This window comes from Canis lupus, chromosome 3, assembly GCF_003254725.2.
Source record: "Canis lupus dingo isolate Sandy chromosome 3, ASM325472v2, whole genome shotgun sequence".
Taxonomy (NCBI): domain Eukaryota; kingdom Metazoa; phylum Chordata; class Mammalia; order Carnivora; family Canidae; genus Canis; species Canis lupus.
The window spans coordinates 10537523-10553399 of record NC_064245.1 but is presented as its reverse complement, the minus strand read 5'-3'; the positions used below and the strand labels follow the sequence as shown (position 1 = coordinate 10553399).

At 37.7% G+C, this 15877-nt stretch overlaps 1 pseudogene; it reads right to left on the bottom strand.

Annotated features, from left to right (window-relative positions):
* Positions 1-204: 204 nt before the first annotated feature.
* LOC112653613 (translationally-controlled tumor protein-like) lies at positions 205-638 on the bottom strand (annotated as a pseudogene).
* Between the last annotated feature and the right edge of the window lie 15239 nt (positions 639-15877).

The following is a 15877-nucleotide window of genomic DNA, read 5'->3' as shown; positions in this document are numbered from 1 at the left end:
AATGCATTTCATTTTTGGACAATCTACATGACACATTTTTTTTTTCTCAAAAGCAATGCCTTCACTCCAAATAAATCAAGGTAAAATAAATGAAGAGCTCAAGGTGATATCAGTCCCATTTGTCTAAGTCCTTGTGTTGTGTGGATGTAGAGCAGCAGCCAGTTAGGACAACAGGTCATATATCCAAAGTAATAGCCAAATTCATTAACATTTTTCCATTTCTAAACCACCCTTAAAGAAAATCATATTTGGGGTCACACCATCCTCACAGTAGTCCAGCAGAGCAACCACGCCATCTGGATTAATGTTTTCACCAGTAATGAACAGGTCATTTTTGAAATTAATAAGGATGTGTTTGATTTGTTCTGAAGCCCTGTCATAAAAGGTTTTACTCTTTCTGGCCTCTGTTCTTAAAGTTTGCCTTTGATTGATTTTATGTAATCTTTGATGTACTTCTTGTAGGCTTATTTTGTGAATCTGGTTTCCTGCAAGTGATGGTTGATGACAATATCAACACCAGTGATTACTGTGGTACTTTGGTACCTTTGCCCTCTAGGCCTTCAGTGGAGGCATTTCCACCAATGAGCAAGTCATCCATGTTACCCTCTGTCCTACTGACCATCTCCCCTCTACCTCCAGGCACAGCCCATCTGCAATCACCTGGATCTTGTAGATGTCAGAGAACTCTCATCATGGGTGATGAGGTCCTGATTGATGATATTACAGCTGGAGAGAGACGATGGAGGTGCTAGCTTAGCAGGATCCAGGAGCTCTGAACAAGTTCAGTGTAGCCAGAGCGGCACTTGAGGGTGCTTCTGCCCATTTTTAATTGGATTATTAATTTCTTTTGGGTGTTGAGTTTTATAAGTTCTTTATTTATTTTGGATACCACCCCTTTATCAGATATATGTCATTTTCAAATATCTTCTCCCAGTCAGTAGGTTTGCCTTTTGGTTTTGTTGATTGTTTCCTTCACTTTGCAGAAGCCTTTTCTTTTGATGAAGTCCTAACAGTTTATTTTTGCTTTTATTCCCCTTATCTCAGGAGACATACCTAATAAGAAGTTGCTATGGCCATGATCAATGTTGCTGCCTGTCTTTCCCTCCAGGATTTTGGTGGTTTCCTCTCTCATATTTAGGTCATTAATCCTTTTTGAATTTATTTTTGTATATGGTATAATAAAGTAATCCACTTTTTTTCTCTTGCATGTTACTGTCTAGTTTTCTCAATATCATTTCTGAAGAAACTGCCTTTTTCCCATTAGATATTCTTTCTGGCTTTGTTGAAGATTCATTGACTATATAGTTTAGTGCTCATTTCTGTTTTTTCTGTTCTGTCCCATTGATCTTTGTGCCTATTTTTAATGCCAATACCATAAATTAGCAAGGAAGAAGTAAAACTTTCACTAATTGCAGAAGACATGATACTCTATTACTCATTACATTTTAATTTAAAAAAATCAAACGTGGGGGCACCTGGGTGGCTCAGTCAGTTAAGGTTTTGACTCTTGATTTCAGCTCAGGACATAATCTCAGGGTTCTGACAGTGAGCCTTGTGTTGGGCTCTGCACTGGGCATGGAGCCTGCTTAAGATTCTCTTTCTCTCTGTACCCTCGTTGACTTGGGGACTCATTCTCTCTTAAAAAAAAATGTCATCTAACTTGGCATGTTCATCAACTTAGGCTAAGCTATTCTTTTTTTTTTTTTTTTTTTTTTTTAGGCTAAGCTATTCTTAGCTACCAGTTAATTCCTGAAATATTCGTGACATAATATTGGTGGCCTAAGTTTATTTCTCCAGAGAAGTAGCCTTCCAAGTGAATTTTAAGGTCTTATTTTTAAGGTCTTATTTTCTCATTTTTCAGTATAAACATGAAGCTTTCAGGGTCAGTGTCATGATTTGAGCAAGCTACAGAGTCAATCAAGTGCTTTTAAATATCTCAGCCAAGAAATGACAATGTCAAATTTTGTTTATACTCCATCAGCTGGAAGTAGCCATATTGCCCTGACTAATTTTACGTAGGCTGGAAACTTGTCTGCTGGGTGTTCAGGAAAGAAAGGAGAAGTGAATAATGATGAGCGTTGGTAATTGCTACCACCCCCAGCAGGGCATCACATCTAGTTATAAACAGATCTCCAAAAAATTATATATGATTTTTGCTTGCTGTTGGGTAAGCAAAAATTGGACTTGTGAGTTTTTGAGCCTACAGAGCTAAGTTCTATAGATATTCCAATTCTATATTCCAATATCTTGGTTTCCTCATGAACTTCTTTGGGTTGCCTAGATCTGGTTAATTTCTAGTTATTGAAGGTTGATCCATCTCATAAAATTATCTTGCTTTCAATATCATGGGAATTAGGAGATGTGAACTGAACATTTGTAGCAAAATTCACATGATAGTTGATTTCAAATTATTACTTTTATAAGGAGAGGAAATAGCTCTTTATCATTATTAACTACTAATACATGATGAACACCTATTGAGTGCTTATCTTTCTAAGAAGCCTTGATGATGGCAGTAGAAGGTTTATAAAATCCTCCAAAATGAAAAATATGCATATTGTTTTAGACCAGGCATTCTTAACTCTGATGCATGAAACCTTATAGCATCCAGATGGCCTTTGGTGGGGTATATATATAAGACCCTTAAGTCAAATGCAACATTTTATACATATACATATATGGGTATTTTTTTCCTGTAGTCTCAAAAGGATCAGTGGTCCAAAAAAAAAGGTATAAATATGTTTAATCAGGAGAACATTTTTATTTTTTATTTAAGGACATGGGAGAAACAGAGTGAAGAGGATTTAAAGTAAGAAATGAAAATGTCTTATAGTCATCTTAGGTCACTAGACTTTATGCTTGGTGTTCTATTTTTTGAATAATTGTTTAAAGATATCAGCTTGGAGCTTAAAGCTTGGAATTATCAGTTGGGTTTCTATGGTCCAAAAAAAAAAAAATACTCCTTTTAGATATTTTTTAAACCCAGGAATAAACTGTTTTTGGATTAAATTATTCTATATTTCTTACCCTGAGTGGCTGACTTATATCCTCAGTATTAATAGTATTGCATTTATACATGAATTTAATGAAATGAAGGAAAATATGTTCATAAATATTTTAGGTTGCTTTAAGAATAAATTATTTCAATAAAATTATTTTTGTGTTTTTTTTAATATGAAAGAGTTCCACATTTTCTATTAGCAATTCAGAAATAAAATATACAGTATGACCAGTATGACTTGCCTAGAGCATGAATAAAACAACATCTGTGATTCTGTAACAGTAAATTAGCTTTTGGGTCTTACAGGGACATAGAAACTGCATGTGACTAGTTAATAGAAATGAGGCATTTGAATACATTTGCTCTTCCACTAATTTAAAGAAAAAGAAATTGATCAGAATGTCCATACTTCAGTTCTTACAGCTTTTCCTCAGTCTAGGATATCCTTTTTTTGTGACCGTTTCCTTTAGAGCAAGGAAAGGCTCAATTTTTGGAGTAAGATCCTTATTTTTGTCCCCAGTGTGCTACTACTTCTGAAATCTTACCCTTTGCAAAATAAGTATGGCTGTTAGACCTGCACATTGACTAGTTTAGACAAAGCCATATCAGATCTATTAGAAGCAAAAACAATACATTAGGAAACTCATGAGAGAATAGACATATTTATAAACATGTGCATACTGAACACAAATTTACTGAGAGGTAATTTTTTTTTTTTTTGCGTGAAAAAAGAACTGAAAGTAAAATTATTTTATTTAATTCTTTATTTAAAAATATTTTTTTACCACTCCATTATTTCTGGAAAATTAAAAAAAAAAATGAGACCTTTATCAAATCTAAATACTGTCGTCTATGACATGGACTTGTTACCAGAACACTTCTGTGGAGATCCAAAGCCATTTCCTTATGCTCAGAAAAATCATTGTCCAGTTCTATAAGAAAGCAAGAGTACGTAAAAAGATAATGCTTAAGGAATAGATTATTTTATTGCAAGTTATTCTATGGTTGTTAATAAAATACTACATAATACGGATCAGTCTCTCTGTCTCTTGAATTTAGTAGTTACTATGGGACACATCCTGAATTTTTTTAAAATAAGAATTATAGAAAGATTTCTTTCCAAGTCATGTATATATGACACTCTTCTCAGACAGTAAACCTAAGATGGAAGAATTTTGTGGACTTCAGTCTTATTGGATAATTTTGCATGTGTCTATAGTGCACATATTTTTTTCATATGCAAAGGATAAATAGGGGAATACAACAATCAAAACATGAAAATGTGTCTGCTCATTTCTGATATCTGATGAGATGATTTGGCAAAGACCTAACAAATAACAGCTAAAAGCAAAAAAAAAAAAAAAAAAAAAAAGTCATCAAGCTGAGTGAACAACCCATGAGTATGCACCCTCCAGCCCCCCGCACATACACACACTTGGTTGACTCATTGACTTTCTCTGACTCCAGTTTTCCACATATGTTGGTTAATTGGTGTACACTATGCTGTTATCCCAGAATTGTTGACTTTTCTGACAAGTGTTTAACACAGCATCTCGCACATGAATGAGAATGTTCCTTTTGAGAATCCAAATAAGTGAACAAAAGGGAAAGGCTTAAGTAATGAGAAGATTTAAATACTAAAACACTTAGAAAGAAATGGAGAATCAAGCCTGAAGAAATCACATTGTAATGTGAGACGGGGCTACATAAATAAATAAATTAATAACAATGAAAGCTTTACACATCACAGTTATCATCTCCTTTAAATGGAATTGAAAAGCATTTGCAATGGATTGAAATTAACAACTATAAAACTGGGTATAGGAGGATACCATTTTGTAGCATCTGTTCTCACTTGGCACCATATGAGCAATTTCTTTATGAGGTAATTGGCCAAACAACAAATGTTAAGTTTCTATTTTAAGCTAATGCATTAAAAAAAAAAAAGAAAAACAGGACAATGAAGCATAATTATTAACCTACAAGGTTAAAATAATATTCTTTCCGATATCTCTTTTGACTTCAAAGAGCCACAATGCTTACTATGTTCAATTCCACCAAACAAATTTACAAAATTCTTATAAGAATTTTGTAAAGATAAAGCACTATATTTATTTTAGTGTTATTAGAAATTTAGGATGTTCAAAACTGGTGATATTTCTACTGGTTGATTTCCATTTATTTAGAATATTATTTGTGAGTCTTTGTAGATTCTTAGTGCTCTGCATCTAATTTTGTTTCCCATTGTTATTTATTTGCAGAACTTTATAACAATATGTGTACATATATAAAATTATATGCTGTATAATTACTGTGTATACTGTATTACTATGTATATTATATATATATGTATAACACATATATAATAGAAAAATAATATTTGGATGGCCAACCTAGATTTTCTGATAAAAATATATATTTTTTTTGTATCTGTGGGGAGAAAAATCATATAATTAAAAAGCCACCCTAACTTTTGACTGTATTTTCTTCATTAGAATATATAGAGAATATAAATTTTTATAGGGAAGGGTTAGATTTTGTTCCTTTTATAATTTTAGACACTCCCCATATAGTAGTACTGCATTGTTTTCCAATGAAATTAAAGCGAATAAGACTTCTCAGAAAATGCATTCCTCCCATTTCACAAACTATGTTGGCCATTTTAAGAGGTGTACATTATTGGAGGCTCTCATCAGCATCTCTGAACAACTCATCATTGATTTTTCTCATTTCTCATAAATCTAATGGTTATAAGTTGATCCTTTGCTGTAACTGTAGCTAAGAACTTAAACACTTCCTTGAATGTCCTATAGGCATCTCAAATTTCGCATGCTTAAAACTGAATTTCTCAACTATTCCCCAAATTATATGTCAATATCATTTCCTTATTTGACATCTCTGGCAATATTTTGATTATTCTGCTCTCCCAATTTCATATACAAATCCTAATGACTCTGCCTACTGATGACCTTTCAAATTCACCTACTTTTTTTTCATCTCCTTTTCTTCTAGCTGGCAGTCTACTGATATCTCTTACTTAGGCTACTTTAATAGCATGTCCAAACTTGAAAAAACTTGCCCTTTTCAATATAACAAAGGCTCCTTATTATTAATCTCCCAGCAAGCACCTCTAGTGATCAATATGAGATGTCCTAATGAGCCCTCTCCAATATTCTGGTTGCTGAACAGCTGTTTCCAGGGACATTGCAAAACTTCACTGAGGTTACAGAAGCTAGCCCGTAGAGTGGAGACATAGAAGTTGTCTTAGCCCTACCTGTCAATGATGTGATGATGATGTGAAGTTTATTTGCTTGCTCTCTTAAGTTACAGACTCATTCCAACTGAATCTTGCCCAGAAATTTAAAAAAAGCATGCTTTCTAACTGTTTGAACTCAGGTCACAGGGAAATCTGCTGAAATAGTAATTTTCTACTAATAAGTTTTTCTATTAACCATTGCCTTCTCTGCTAGCACACTCTTAATATCAACACAAATATAAAAATTAAAATTCGATTTCAGATAGAATAGGGATTTTAAAGTTATCTAAGTTACCCAAACAATAAATATAATTGTTACCCAAATAAATATAATTGTTTGAACCTCAGGATCATGCCCTGGGCCGAAGGTGGCGCTATACCACTGAGCCACCCAGGGATCCCCAAATCTCTGATTTTTAACAGCCTCCTCAGTCTTTATTTTTATAAGACTTTAAGTTTAGTTAATATATATACACAAATTTCTAAAACCTCAAAATAAAAAAAATTCTATAAAGCAAGAAGTCTTCCTTTTACCCATGACTCCCTATGCTGGTTCTCAGCATCTGTTACACTATTATTTATTTCTTCTATATCATTCCCTGAGATTTTTATGAGAAGAAATTTTATGTATTGATTTTACTGAAATACACAAGTTCCATTTAACACAAAGTATCTATTTTTCTTTCTAATGTGAAAGGCATTTATTAAATAGATTAAACAATTAAAATTATTTTCAAAAGTTTTATGTTGAAGACAATTCAAAAAAGTGTGTCAAAGAATTTTAATTTCTGATCCTATATATAAATGATTATGTAATTATCATATGTAATTATTAAAAGTCAACTCAGCACTTTTTAAACAACAGATTTATTATTTTTGCCTAGCAAAAAAGTCTGGTTATATTAAAACTCCAATACTATTAAGTTCAAGGTTCAATAATAATCTCAGACTTCTAAATTATTTTTATCTTTCTACTCTATCAGTATATCACTTGCCACCTAAGTGAATGGTTCTCATGTTTGCAAGAAGCTAAAATAGTTCCAAACTTCATATCCACAGACAATAATGACTAGGCCAGGCCAAACCTACTCATTCACCTGCCCCACTTTGAAAATGAGAAATCTTTTATTTTTTATTTTATTTTTTTTAATTTTTAAAAATTTGTATTTATTTATGATAGAGAGAGAGAGAGAGAGGCGGAGACACAGGCAGAGGGAGAAGCAGGCTCCATGCACCAGGAGCCCAATGTGGGATTTGATCCCGGGTCTCCAGGATCACACCCTGGGCCAAAGGCAGGCGCCAAACCGCTGTGCCACCCAGGGATCCCCAAAAATGAGAAATCTTTTAATGAAGCATTTCCCTTCCTAGCTCATTTGCCATCACATCTCATTGATTAGAATATCTCACATACTCACCAATAAGCCACTAACAGTAAGAGGATTTCTTTCAGTGGTGTTTTTTTGTTTTTTTGTTTTTGTTTGTTTATTTGTTTTAGATTTTATTTATTTATTTACGAGAAACAGAGAGAGAGAGAGAGAGTGAGGGAGGAGAGAGATAGGCAGAGAGAGAAACAGAATCCCTGTAGGGAGGATGCAGGACTTGATCCCAGGACCCCAGGATCAGGACCTGAGCCAAAGGCAGATGCTCAACCACTGAGCCACCCAGGTACCTCTACTTTCAGAGGTTTAAACAAGCACAAGCATAACATAATTATGTTGTAAGAAAGAAACACTAGAATGAATTTCAGCCTTGTCTAGTGAGAAGGAAGCCTCAGAATAATAACCAACAGTGTTTTCTATATTTCTTGTGATCCTCATTTGAACGGAAGGAAGGAAGGAAGGAAGGAAGGAAGGAAGGAAGGAAGGAAGGAGGGAGGGAAGGAAGGAAGGAAGGAAAAGCAAAGAGAAAGAAAGGAAAGAGAAAAAAAGAAAGAAAGAAAAGAAAGAAAGAAAAGAAAGAAAGAAAGAAAGAAAGAAAGAAAGAAAGAAAGAAGAAAGAAAGAAAGAAAGAAAGAAAGAAAGAAGAAAGAAAGAAAGAAGAAAGAAAGAAAGAAAGAAAGAAAGAAAGAAAGAAAGAAAGAAAGAAAGAAAGAAAGAGGAAGGAAGGAAGGAAGGAAGGAAGGAAGGAAGGAAGGAAGGATGGATGAGGGAAACAACTTAAAAAATATTGACTAATAGTGAAGAAAAAACACTGAGTAAATTTTTTTTTGTAAAATTTTATTTTATTTTATTTTATTTTTTTTAATTTATTTTTTATTGGTGTTCAATTTACTAACATACAGAATAACGCCCAGTGCCCGTCACCCATTCACTCCCACCCCCCGCCCTCCTCCCCTTCCACCACCCCTAGTTCGTTTCCCAGAGTTAGGAGTCTTTATGTTCTGTCTCCCTTTCTGATATTTCCCACACATTTTTTCTCCCTTCCCTTATATTCCCTTTCACTATTATTTATATTCCCCACATGAATGAGAACATATAATGTTTGTCCTTCTCCGACTGGCTTACTTCACTCAGCATAATACCCTCCAGTTCCATCCACGTTGAAGCAAATGGTGGGTATTTGTCATTTCTAATAGCTGAGTAATATTCCATTGTATACATAAACCACATCTTCTTTATCCATTCATCTTTCGTTGGACACCGAGGCTCCTTCCACAGTTTGGGTATTGTGGACATTGCTGCTAGAAACATCGGGGTGCAGGTGTCCCGGCATTTCATTGCATCTGTATCTTTGGGGTAAATCCCCAACAGTGCAATTGCTGGGTCGTAGGGCAGGTCTATTTTTAACTGTTTGAGGAAACTCCACACAGTTTTCCAGAGTGGCTGCACCAGTTCACATTCCCACCAACAGTGTAAGAGGGTTCCCTTTTCTCTGCATCCTCTCCAACATTTGTGGTTTCCTGCCTTGTTAATTTTCCCCATTCTCACTGGTGTGAGGTGGTATCTCATGGTGGTTTTGATTTGTATTTCCCTGATGGCAAGTGATGCGGAGCATTTTCTCATGTGCATGTTGGCCATGTCTATGTCTTCCTCTGTGAGATTTCTCTTCATGTCTTTTGCCCATTTCATGATTGGATTGTTGGTTTCTTTGGTGTTGAGTTTAATAAGTTCTTTATAGATCTTGGAAACTAGCCCTTTATCTGATATGTCATTTGCAAATATCTTCTCCCATTCTGTAGGTTGTCTTTTAGTTTTGTTGACTGTTTCCCTCACTGTGCAGAAGCTTTTTATCCTGATGAAGCATGAAGATTTATGCTTTTGTTTCTTTTGCCTTCTTGGATGTATCTTGCAAGATGTTACTGTGGCCGAGTTCTAAAAGGGTGTTGCCTGTGTTCTCCTCTAGGATTTTGATGGAATCTTGTCTCACATTTAGATCTTTCATCCATTTTGAGTTTATCTTTGTGTATGGTGAAAGAGAGTGGTCTAGTTTCATTCTTCTGCATGTGGATGTCCAATTTTCCCAGCACCATTTATTGAAGAGACTGTCTTTCTTCCAATGGATAGTCTTTCCTCCTTTAGCGAATATTAGTTGACCATAAAGTTCAGGGTCCACTTCTGGGTTCTCTATTCTGTTCCACTGATCTATGTGTCTGTTTTTGTGCCGGTACCACACTGTCTTGATGACCACAGCTTTGTAGTACAACCTGAAATCTGGCATTGTGATGCCCCCAGATATGGTTTTCTTTTTTAAAATTCCCCTGGCTATTCGGGGTCTTTTCTGATTCCACACAAATCTTAAAATAATTTGTTCTAACTCTCTGAAGAAAGTCCATGCTATTTTGATAGGGATTGCATTAAACGTGTATATTGCCCTGGGTAACATTGACATTTTCACAATATTAATTCTGCCAATCCATGAGCATGGAATATTTTTCCATCTCTTTGTGTCTTCCTCAATTTCTTTCAGAAATGTTCTATAGTTTTGAGGGTATAGATCCTTTACCTCTTTGGTTAGGTTTCTTCCTAGGTATCTTATGCTTTTGGGTGCAATTGTAAATGGGATTGACTCCTTAATTTCTCTTTCTTCAGTCTCATTGTTAGTGTATAGAAATGCCACTGATTTCTGGGCATTGATTTTGTATCCTGCCACGCTACCGAATTGCTCTATGAGTTCTAGCAATCTTGGGGTGGAGGCTTTTGGGTTTTCTATGTAGAGTATCATGTCATCGGCGAAGAGGGAGAGTTTGACTTCTTCTTTGCCAATTTGAATGCCTTTAATGTCTTTTTGTTGTCTGATTGCTGAGGCTAGGACTTCCAGTACTATGTTGAACAGCAGTGGTGAGAGTGGACACCCCTGTATTGTTCCTGATCTTAGGGGAAAGGCTCCCAGTGCTTCCCCATTGAGAATGATATTTGCTGTGGGCTTTTCATAGATGGCTTTTAAGATGTCGAGGAAAGTTCCCTCTATCCCTACACTCTGAAGAGTTTTGATCAGAAATGGATGCTGTATTTTGTCAAATGCTTTCTCTGCATCTAATGAGAGGATCATATGGTTCTTGGTTTTTCTCTTGCTGATATGATGAATCACATTGATTGTTTTACGGGTGTTGAACCAGCCTTGTGTCCCAGGGATAAATCCTACTTGGTCATGGTGAATAATTTTCTTAGTGTACTGTTGGATCCTATTGGCCAGTATCTTGTTGAGAATTTTTGCATCCATGTTCATCAGGGATATTGGTCTGTAATTCTCCTTTTTGGTGGGGTCTTTGTCTGGTTTTGGAATTAAGGTGATGCTGGCCTCATAGAACGAATTTGGAAGTACTCCATCTCTTTCTATCTTTCCAAACAGCTTTAGGAGAATAGGTATGGTTTCTTCTTTAAACGTTTGATAAAATTCTCCTGGGAAGCCATCTGGCCCTGGACTCTTGTGTCTTGGGAGGTTTTTGATGACTGCTTCAATTTCCTCCCTGGTTATTGGCCTGCTAAGGTTTTCTATTTCTTCCTGTTCCAGTTTTGGTAGTTTGTGGCTTTCCAGGAATGCGTCCATTTCTCCTAGATTGCCTAATTTATTGGCGTATAGCTGTTCATAATATGTTTTTAAAATCGTTTGTATTTCCTTGGTGTTGGTAGTGATCTCTCCTTTCTCATTCATAATTTTATTAATTTGAGTCTTCTCTCTCTTCTTTTTAATAAGGCTGGCTAATGGTTTATCTATCTTATTAATTCTTTCAAAGAACCAACTCCTTGTTCTGTTGATCTGTTCCACAGTTCTGGTCTCGATTTCGTTGAGTTCTGCTCGAATCTTTATTAACTCCCTTCTTCTCTTGGGTGTAGGATCTATTTGCTGTTTTTTCTCTAGCTCTTTATGTGTCAGGTTAGCTTTTGTATTTGAGTTCTTTCCAGTTTTTGAATGGATGCTTGTATTGCGATGTATTTCCCCCTTAGGACTGCTTTTGCTGCATCCCAAAGATTTTGAACGGTTGTATCTTCATTCTCATTAGTTTCCATGAATCTTTTTAATTCTTCCTTAATTTCCTGGTTGACCCTTTCATCTTTTAGCAGGATGGTCCTTAACCTCCACGTGTTTGAGGTCCTTCCAAACTTCTTGTTGTGATTTAGTTCTAATTTCAAGGCATTATGGTCTGAGAATATGCAGGGGACGATCCCAATCTTTTGGTATCGGTTCAGACCTGATTTGTGACCCAATATGTGGTCTATTCTGGAGAAAGTTCCAGTGCACTTGAGAAGAATGTGTATTCAGTTGAGTTTGGATGTAAAGTTCTGTAGATATCTGTGAAATCCATCTGGTCCAGTGTATCATTTAAAGCTCTCGTTTCTTTGGAGATGTTGTGCTTAGACGACCTATCGAGTATAGAAAGAGCTAGATTGAAGTCACCAAGTATAAGTGTATTATTATCTAAGTATTTCTTCACTTTGGTTAATAATTGATTGATATATTTGGCAGCTCCCACATTCGGGGCATATATATTGAGGATTGTTAAGTCCTCTTGTTGAATAGATCCTTTAAGTATGAGATAGTGTCCCTCTTCATCTCTCACTACAGTCTTTGGGGTAAATTTTAGTTTATCTGATATAAGGATGGCTACCCCTGCTTTCTTTTGAGGACCATTCGAATGGTAAATGGTTCTCCAACCTTTTATTTTCAGGCTGTAGGTGTCCTTCTGTCTAAAATGAGTCTCTTGTAGACAGCAAATAGATGGGTCCTGCTTTTTTATCCAGTCTGAAACCCTGCGCCTTTTGATGGGGTCATTAAGCCCGTTCACATTCAGAGTTACTATTGAGAGATATGAGTTTAGTGTCATCATGATATCTATTCAGTCCTTGTTTTTGTGGATTGTTCCACTGAACTTCTTCTTAAAGCGGAATTTTAAGAGTCCCCCTTAAAATTTCTTGCAGAGCTGGTTTGGAGGTCACATATTCTTTCAGTTCTGCCTGTCTTGGAAGCTCTTTATCTCTCCTTCCATTTTGAATGAGAGCCTTGCTGGATAAAGTATTCTTGGTTGCATGTTCTTCTCATTTAGGACCCTGAATATATCCTGCCAGCCCTTTCTGGCCTGCCAGTTCTCTGTGGAGAGGTCTGCTGTTACCCTAATACTCCTCCCCATAAAAGTCAGGGATTTCTTGCCTCTTGCTGCTTTAAGGATCTTCTCTTTATCTTTGGAATTTGCAAGCTTCACTATTAAATGTCGAGATGTTGAACGGTTTTTATTGATTTTAGGGGGGGATCTCTCTATTTCCTGGATCTGAATGCCTGTTTCCCTTCCCAGATTAGGAAAGTTTTCAGCTAGAATTAGTTCAAATACATAGTCTGGCCCTCTGTCCCTTTCGGCACCCTCGGGAATACCAATTAAACTTAGGTTTTTCTTTCTCAGGCTGTCGTTTATTTCCCTTAATCTATCTTCATGGTCTTTTAATTGTTTGTCTCTTTTTTCCTCAGTTTCCCTCTTTGCCATCAACTTGTCTTCTATGTCACTCACTCGTTCTTCCACCTCGTTAACCCTCATCGTTAGGACTTCTAGTTTGGATTGCATCTCATTCAATTGATTTTTAATTTCTGCCTGATTAGCTCTAAATTCTGCAGTCATGAAGTCTCTTGAGTCCTTTCTGCTTTTTTCTAGAGCCACCAGTAGCTGTATAATAGCACTTCTGAATTGGCTTTCTGACATTGAATTGTAATCCAGATTTTGTAACTCTGTGGGAGAGAGGACTGTTTCTGATTCTTTCTTTTGAGGTGAGGTTTTCCTTCTAGTCATTTTGCTCAGTGCAGAGTGGCCAAAAGCAAGTTGTATTGGGAAAAAGAGAAAAAGAGAGGAGAGAAAGAAGGAAAGAAAAGAGAAAGAGAAAAAAAAGGAAGAAAAAAAAACGAGAAAAAAAAAAGAAGAAAAAGAGAAAGAAAAAGAAAGAAAGGAGAAAAAAGGGGGTGGGGGAAGGAAACAAATCAAAAAGCAAAACAAAACAAAAAAAGAAAAAAAAAAAAGAACCACGGGGGAGTATCTTCTGATCCTGTGTACTTTAAGTCCCTTGGCTTCCCCTGGAAGTTGTCCGTCTAGCTGGTGTTCTGGGGGAGGGGCCTGCTGTGCTGATTTTCAGGTGTGAGCAGTTGGGGGAGCTGCTGTGCCCCTGCCTGGTGCAGGGCTCATTGGGGGTTGTTTACCCCGTGAGGCCCCAGGAGCAACAGCCCTAGTGGCGGGGCCAGCTCTGCAGCCCTGGAGTCAGCCCCCGCAGTCACCCCAGAGCTCTCCGTCTGCAGGGCCTGGAGGCTCCGGGCGGGGCCGCTGATCTGCTCAGCTGGGGCAGGAGCGTCCTCGCTGTCCTGGGCCCTCCCGGCCTCTGCCTGTCCCGGGGGAGGCGGGATCCTGGGCTGTGTCCCGGCGCCCTGTGCTCCGGGGCCTGCGCTGTTGGATTCACGCTCCCGGGGCCGTGCAGTCCCCTCCGCGGAGCCGCCCCCGAGCCCCCCGAGCTGCTCCCGCCCCGCAGCCCCCTCCGCGGAGCCTCTTCCTCCGCCCGAGCCCCCCGAGCTGCTCCGGGTCCCGCCGTGCGCGCTGCAGCCCTTAGGGAGCTCGGCGCACTCCCCGGGGCGCAGGTGTCTGTTAGTGTCCCGGGAGCCCGAGGGCATCCCCGCCCTCCTGGGTCCTGCTCCACCTCCCTGCGAGCCCCTTTCCCCCGGGAAGGTCGGTGCAGCTCCTGCTCCTCCGGGACGGGGCTCTCCTGTCCTGGGGACACTCGCCCCGGCCTCAGCCCGGCTCCTCGCGGGGCCCCTCCCCCTTGGAGGCCTTTGTTCCTTTATTTCTTTTTCCCCGTCTTCCTACCTTGATAGATGCGCGAACTCCTCTCACTGTAGCATTCCAGGTGGTCTCTCTTTAATTTTCAGGCCGAATTCATAGATTTTCAGGATAATTTGAAGGTTTTCTAGGTAATTTGGTGACCCTACTCTTCCGCCATCTTGCCCCTCACTGAGTAAATTTTTAAAAAATACTGTAGGAAACTGGTTTTGAGAAAGAATCTGTGGTTAACAGATAGATTGTCATGAACCACTTAGATGTAAGTATTAGTCAGCTCAGGCTGCTATAACAAAATATCATGAACTGGATGGTTTAAACAACAAAAAATTATATCCTTACAGTTCTGAATGTTGGAAGTCCAAGATCAAGGTGTTGGCCAATTCATTTCCAATGAGAACTCTTTTCTTGACCTGCAGATGGCTGCCTTTTTCCTGAGCCCTCACCAGTTTTTCTCTGTGTTCTGGTAGGGAGAGAGAGAGTAAGCTCTCTGGTATCTCTTAAAAAACAAACAAACAAACAAACAAACACACTGATTTTATTGGATCAGCACACCACCCTTATGACCTCATTTAACTTTTATTACCTTCTTAAAGGCCCTGTCTCTGAATACAATCACATTGGGGGTTAAGGCTTCAACATAAGAATTTGGGGAGGTCATAATTTAGTTCATAGCAATGTACCACTGTTAATAGAAATAAATATTCCAGATTATAGTGGTATATATATATATATATATATAGAGAGAGAGAGAGAGAGAGAGAGAGAAAAGCAGTGACTGCAAAGCATCTTTCCAAAACGTACAGTGAAAACAACAACAAAAAAAAGCCTACACTCTTGAATTAAAGCTAAAAAGTGACTTTGAAAACCTTGCTAGCAAATATTACCATAACATCTTTGGTAATGATTATTTTGTGCTTCCAGCAACAGTAAATGATTTATATAGTGTTAGTAATACTTTCAATTTACCCTTTGACTGGTTTTATCACCCAAACATAAACAGGACATGCTGCCCTGGAGCAGACTTACTTGTTTTTGATTCTGTAGACTTTTAATACTGTAATTCTTAGACACAAGGTCAGGAAAAGGAGAAGCCCTGTGAGGATTTCTAAATCATTGCCTTTTTCTCCAGGAACACAGCTTTAATTTCTGATCAATTCAGTTCAGAAACAACGACCCTTTGAGACCTAACTTGTGAGTTCAAGTAATGTTGAGTATTTGCTTGTGTTCCTCTTTAAACTATGTTAGAACAGAAACCATTTTGTTGAAGCCTGAGCCAATAACATATGGGGAGACAGACCCCAAGATAATACTACTTTCCTATACATAGAGGCATAGTATCAAAATGTGGAGACTCAGAAAGGGCAATTGGTAGATGGTA